Genomic DNA, 6,478 nt, shown 5'->3' with positions numbered 1-6,478 from the left:
CCTGCTCCAACATGGACTGACATTCTGGCCTACTTTCAGCCGATGCGACTTGTCTGTCGCTGAACAGTCGCTTTTTATGTATTCAGCACCTATGTATAATGTTGTAAAAATGCTCTAGAAGCTAAAGTCGCAGAAATGTCACACATATTTGGCCTGCAACTTTCTGTGCGACAAATTCAGACAGGAAAAATCAGTATAAATCCTTAGAAAATTATCCCCCAGTGTCTCCATCTGCTGGCGGTATTGAATAAGCATTGCTGCACTGATGGGGTATGCATTAGACGAAAAAAAAGAAGAAAAAGAAGAATAATACGGCCCAGAAAAGAGGCGAAAAGGAGAAAAACGTAAAAAAACGTGAAAAAAAAGTAAGAGGAAGAGAAGGGAAAAAAAGGTGGAAATGGGTTTAAAAGTGATTTCGGCGGAGAATATATATATATATATATATATATATATATATATATATATATATATGCGCACACACACACATAGATATAAACGTATTCTCCGTTGAGATATTGCAGCCGCTGCTGTGTCCAGGCCCAGGAGCCTTAGCACTGTGCTGTGATGTCACTCAATACCACTGACATCACTAGGTGTAAACAACATCTCTCCTTTGCTGTGTATGTGACTATGGAGCTGTTTGGTGATGTCGTCTATTACGGCCTTCATAGAAGCAACAGGAGATTGTTGCATCCATCTTGAACCCTCAGAACTACAGTGCTATGATGTCACTCACTTCCACAGGCCTTGCAGAGTGTAAACAACAACAACCCAGCTTTGTTGTGTATGTAACCAAAGGGATTTGTGATGTCACCTAGAACCTTCACAGCAGCGACAGCTTTATGAGGAGCATCAGCACTGCTCTGCCTGAGCAGAACCATCACCGCCATAGGTTGTCAAATAACCCGGATTTAACCCACACAGGTAAGTCCAATGGGGTGCAGGCATGTCCTCTATGCTTACAGCTTCCCGTGGGTGTTGGTTTGATACCGTTTGGGGACAGCCAAGGAGGCATCTGCAGGCAACAAAGGTAGGTGTGTGCTTGTGTGTGTGTTTCCTATGCAGATCCTAAGCCCAGTGTCACATGCAAGTAGGAGGAGTAAGAAGGGTTCCTGGCAAATCCGGGTTATGGATTGCATTTAAAAAGGCCCCGTGGGAGTGCAATGGGCCCCTGTCTTGCTGCTTAGCAATAATGGTATGGGTTTAGGTTCTGCTGTGTGTACTGGTGGTTGACTGCCCCCCAGCCCAGAGTGTGCATGGAAAATTGTCTGGCAGCCTCCCTGACAGCAAGCAGTGATAGTGCCCATGAAGGGGACCTTGTTGGGCCCGCCCCTTTCACGGTTATCGCTTCTCGGCCTTTTGGCTAAGATCAAGTGTAGTATCTGTTCTTATCAGTTTAATATCTGATACGTCCCCTATCTGGGGACCATATATTAAATGGATTTTTGAGAACGGGGGCCGATTTCGAAGCTTGCTTCCGTCGCCCTATGCATTGACCCGATATGGCAGTATCTTCGGGTACAGTGCACCACCCCCTTACAGGGTTAAAAAGAAAGATTCCTACTTTCATTGCTACCTGCTTGCTGGCTAGCCAGCTAGCCAGCCCTGTGGGCCTTGCTGCTGCTGCAGCCAATAAACAAAAGGTGGTGCTGCTGCTGCTTCTGCTGCTTCTGCTTCTGCTTGTGTCTGGCCCCTGTTGGAGCGTCCAGGCACAGGACTTCTGCTGCTGCTGACTAAATGGCCTCCTTAATTGGATCATTTGAGTAGCCAGCACACCTGTGCAGGTAGGGCATGACATGATAGGCAGCTGCCTTGATAGCGGGTGGGTGCTGAATGTTCCTAATTGACAAAATAAGATTAATGCTTATGAAGAAATATAAAATCTCATCCCTTCCCCAATATCGCGCCACACCCCTACCCCTTAATTCCCTGGTTGAACGTGATGGACATATGTCTTTTTTCGACCGTACTAACTATGTAACTATGTAACATAACATGGGGGGGGGGGGGTCTCCTGGCTGTTCACACAGGTGTGTCATTGCTGTACATTGACCATGCATTGCTTCTGTGGTATTGCAAAGGCAAAGACAAATGCTTCCAGCCATCCATTGCACTAATGGATTGGTCATCAGCTGGCTGTCTATGTCCCGCATCAATATAGACCAAAGTACAGAGGGTTAGGCTATGCTATTGTGCACCTACCTGATGCATCAGAAGGTGCGAGGCCCTTGCTAAATTCTGTGCACAGACTTTGAGATCTATACTTTAGACTGTATCTAAACCTGCTCCAACATGGACTGACATTCTGGCCTACTTTCAGCCGATGCGACTTGTCTGTCGCTGAACAGTCGCTTTTTATGTATTCAGCACCTATGTATAATGTTGTAAAAATGCTCTAGAAGCTAAAGTCGCAGAAATGTCACACATATTTGGCCTGCAACTTTCTGTGCGACAAATTCAGACAGGAAAAATCAGTATAAATCCTTAGAAAATTATCCCCCAGTGTCTCCATCTGCTGGCGGTATTGAATAAGCATTGCTGCACTGATGGGGTATGCATTAGACGAAAAAAAAGAAGAAAAAGAAGAATAATACGCCCAGAAAAGAGGCGAAAAGGAGAAAAACGTAAAAAAACGTGAAAAAAAAGTAAGAGGAAGAGAAGGGAAAAAAAGGTGGAAATGGGTTTAAAAGTGATTTCGGCGGAGAAATATATATATATATATATATATATATATATATATATATATATATGCGCACACACACACATAGATATAAACGTATTCTCCGTTGAGATATTGCAGCCGCTGCTGTGTCCAGGCCCAGGAGCCTTAGCACTGTGCTGTGATGTCACTCAATACCACTGACATCACTAGGTGTAAACAACATCTCTCCTTTGCTGTGTATGTGACTATGGAGCTGTTTGGTGATGTCGTCTATTACGGCCTTCATAGAAGCAACAGGAGATTGTTGCATCCATCTTGAACCCTCAGAACTACAGTGCTATGATGTCACTCACTTCCACAGGCCTTGCAGAGTGTAAACAACAACAACCCAGCTTTGTTGTGTATGTAACCAAAGGGATTTGTGATGTCACCTAGAACCTTCACAGCAGCGACAGCTTTATGAGGAGCATCAGCACTGCTCTGCCTGAGCAGAACCATCACCGCCATAGGTTGTCAAATAACCCGGATTTAACCCACACAGGTAAGTCCAATGGGGTGCAGGCATGTCCTCTATGCTTACAGCTTCCCGTGGGTGTTGGTTTGATACCGTTTGGGGACAGCCAAGGAGGCATCTGCAGGCAACAAAGGTAGGTGTGTGCTTGTGTGTGTGTTTCCTATGCAGATCCTAAGCCCAGTGTCACATGCAAGTAGGAGGAGTAAGAAGGGTTCCTGGCAAATCCGGGTTATGGATTGCATTTAAAAAGGCCCCGTGGGAGTGCAATGGGCCCCTGTCTTGCTGCTTAGCAATAATGGTATGGGTTTAGGTTCTGCTGTGTGTACTGGTGGTTGACTGCCCCCCAGCCCAGAGTGTGCATGGAAAATTGTCTGGCAGCCTCCCTGACAGCAAGCAGTGATAGTGCCCATGAAGGGGACCTTGTTGGGCCCGCCCCTTTCACGGTTATCGCTTCTCGGCCTTTTGGCTAAGATCAAGTGTAGTATCTGTTCTTATCAGTTTAATATCTGATACGTCCCCTATCTGGGGACCATATATTAAATGGATTTTTGAGAACGGGGGCCGATTTCGAAGCTTGCTTCCGTCGCCCTATGCATTGACCCGATATGGCAGTATCTTCGGGTACAGTGCACCACCCCCTTACAGGGTTAAAAAGAAAGATTCCTACTTTCATTGCTACCTGCTTGCTGGCTAGCCAGCTAGCCAGCCCTGTGGGCCTTGCTGCTGCTGCAGCCAATAAACAAAAGGTGGTGCTGCTGCTGCTTCTGCTGCTTCTGCTTCTGCTTGTGTCTGGCCCCTGTTGGAGCGTCCAGGCACAGGACTTCTGCTGCTGCTGACTAAATGGCCTCCTTAATTGGATCATTTGAGTAGCCAGCACACCTGTGCAGGTAGGGCATGACATGATAGGCAGCTGCCTTGATAGCGGGTGGGTGCTGAATGTTCCTAATTGACAAAATAAGATTAATGCTTATGAAGAAATATAAAATCTCATCCCTTCCCCAATATCGCGCCACACCCCTACCCCTTAATTCCCTGGTTGAACGTGATGGACATATGTCTTTTTTCGACCGTACTAACTATGTAACTATGTAACATAACATGGGGGGGGGGGGGTCTCCTGGCTGTTCACACAGGTGTGTCATTGCTGTACATTGACCATGCATTGCTTCTGTGGTATTGCAAAGGCAAAGACAAATGCTTCCAGCCATCCATTGCACTAATGGATTGGTCATCAGCTGGCTGTCTATGTCCCGCATCAATATAGACCAAAGTACAGAGGGTTAGGCTATGCTATTGTGCACCTACCTGATGCATCAGAAGGTGCGAGGCCCTTGCTAAATTCTGTGCACAGACTTTGAGATCTATGCTTTAGACTGTATCTAAACCTGCTCCAACATGGACTGACATTCTGGCCTACTTTCAGCCGATGCGACTTGTCTTGTCGCTGAACAGTCGCTTTTTATGTATTCAGCACCTATGTATAATGTTGTAAAAATGCTCTAGAAGCTAAAGTCGCAGAAATGTCACACATATTTGGCCTGCAACTTTCTGTGCGACAAATTCAGACAGGAAAAATCAGTATAAATCCTTAGAAAATTATCCCCCAGTGTCTCCATCTGCTGGCGGTATTGAATAAGCATTGCTGCACTGATGGGGTATGCATTAGACGAAAAAAAAGAAGAAAAAGAAGAATAATACGCCCAGAAAAGAGGCGAAAAGGAGAAAAACGTAAAAAAACGTGAAAAAAAAGTAAGAGGAAGAGAAGGGAAAAAAAGGTGGAAATGGGTTTAAAAGTGATTTCGGCGGAGAAATATATATATATATATATATATATATATATATATATATATATATATATATGCGCACACACACACATAGATATAAACGTATTCTCCGTTGAGATATTGCAGCCGCTGCTGTGTCCAGGCCCAGGAGCCTTAGCACTGTGCTGTGATGTCACTCAATACCACTGACATCACTAGGTGTAAACAACATCTCTCCTTTGCTGTGTATGTGACTATGGAGCTGTTTGGTGATGTCGTCTATTACGGCCTTCATAGAAGCAACAGGAGATTGTTGCATCCATCTTGAACCCTCAGAACTACAGTGCTATGATGTCACTCACTTCCACAGGCCTTGCAGAGTGTAAACAACAACAACCCAGCTTTGTTGTGTATGTAACCAAAGGGATTTGTGATGTCACCTAGAACCTTCACAGCAGCGACAGCTTTATGAGGAGCATCAGCACTGCTCTGCCTGAGCAGAACCATCACCGCCATAGGTTGTCAAATAACCCGGATTTAACCCACACAGGTAAGTCCAATGGGGTGCAGGCATGTCCTCTATGCTTACAGCTTCCCGTGGGTGTTGGTTTGATACCGTTTGGGGACAGCCAAGGAGGCATCTGCAGGCAACAAAGGTAGGTGTGTGCTTGTGTGTGTGTTTCCTATGCAGATCCTAAGCCCAGTGTCACATGCAAGTAGGAGGAGTAAGAAGGGTTCCTGGCAAATCCGGGTTATGGATTGCATTTAAAAAGGCCCCGTGGGAGTGCAATGGGCCCCTGTCTTGCTGCTTAGCAATAATGGTATGGGTTTAGGTTCTGCTGTGTGTACTGGTGGTTGACTGCCCCCCAGCCCAGAGTGTGCATGGAAAATTGTCTGGCAGCCTCCCTGACAGCAAGCAGTGATAGTGCCCATGAAGGGGACCTTGTTGGGCCCGCCCCTTTCACGGTTATCGCTTCTCGGCCTTTTGGCTAAGATCAAGTGTAGTATCTGTTCTTATCAGTTTAATATCTGATACGTCCCCTATCTGGGGACCATATATTAAATGGATTTTTGAGAACGGGGGCCGATTTCGAAGCTTGCTTCCGTCGCCCTATGCATTGACCCGATATGGCAGTATCTTCGGGTACAGTGCACCACCCCCTTACAGGGTTAAAAAGAAAGATTCCTACTTTCATTGCTACCTGCTTGCTGGCTAGCCAGCTAGCCAGCCCTGTGGGCCTTGCTGCTGCTGCAGCCAATAAACAAAAGGTGGTGCTGCTGCTGCTTCTGCTGCTTCTGCTTCTGCTTGTGTCTGGCCCCTGTTGGAGCGTCCAGGCACAGGACTTCTGCTGCTGCTGACTAAATGGCCTCCTTAATTGGATCATTTGAGTAGCCAGCACACCTGTGCAGGTAGGGCATGACATGATAGGCAGCTGCCTTGATAGCGGGTGGGTGCTGAATGTTCCTAATTGACAAAATAAGATTAATGCTTATGAAGAAATATAAAATCTCATCCCTTCCCCAATATCGCGCCACACC

General features: G+C 46.1%; 3 non-coding genes across 3 annotated transcripts; all 3 read left to right on the top strand.

Moving 5' to 3' along the window:
• The first annotated feature begins 1,343 nt into the window (after nucleotides 1-1,343).
• LOC130331014 (U2 spliceosomal RNA) lies at nucleotides 1,344-1,534 on the top strand. The gene has a single exon (XR_008873995.1). It is a non-coding gene; the product is annotated as a U2 spliceosomal RNA (small nuclear RNA).
• Nucleotides 1,535-3,622: 2,088 nt separating this feature from the next.
• On the top strand, nucleotides 3,623-3,813 carry LOC130331021 (U2 spliceosomal RNA). Its single transcript, XR_008874000.1, has one exon. It is a non-coding gene; the product is annotated as a U2 spliceosomal RNA (small nuclear RNA).
• A 2,095-nt stretch (nucleotides 3,814-5,908) lies between these two features.
• On the top strand, nucleotides 5,909-6,099 carry LOC130331019 (U2 spliceosomal RNA). The gene has a single exon (XR_008873999.1). It is a non-coding gene; the product is annotated as a U2 spliceosomal RNA (small nuclear RNA).
• The last annotated feature ends 379 nt before the right edge of the window (nucleotides 6,100-6,478 follow it).

The sequence above is a fragment of the Hyla sarda genome, unplaced genomic scaffold (genome assembly GCF_029499605.1).
Source record: "Hyla sarda isolate aHylSar1 unplaced genomic scaffold, aHylSar1.hap1 scaffold_3454, whole genome shotgun sequence".
Lineage (NCBI taxonomy): Eukaryota > Metazoa > Chordata > Amphibia > Anura > Hylidae > Hyla > Hyla sarda.
This window is presented reverse-complemented; position numbering and strand designations above follow the sequence as displayed.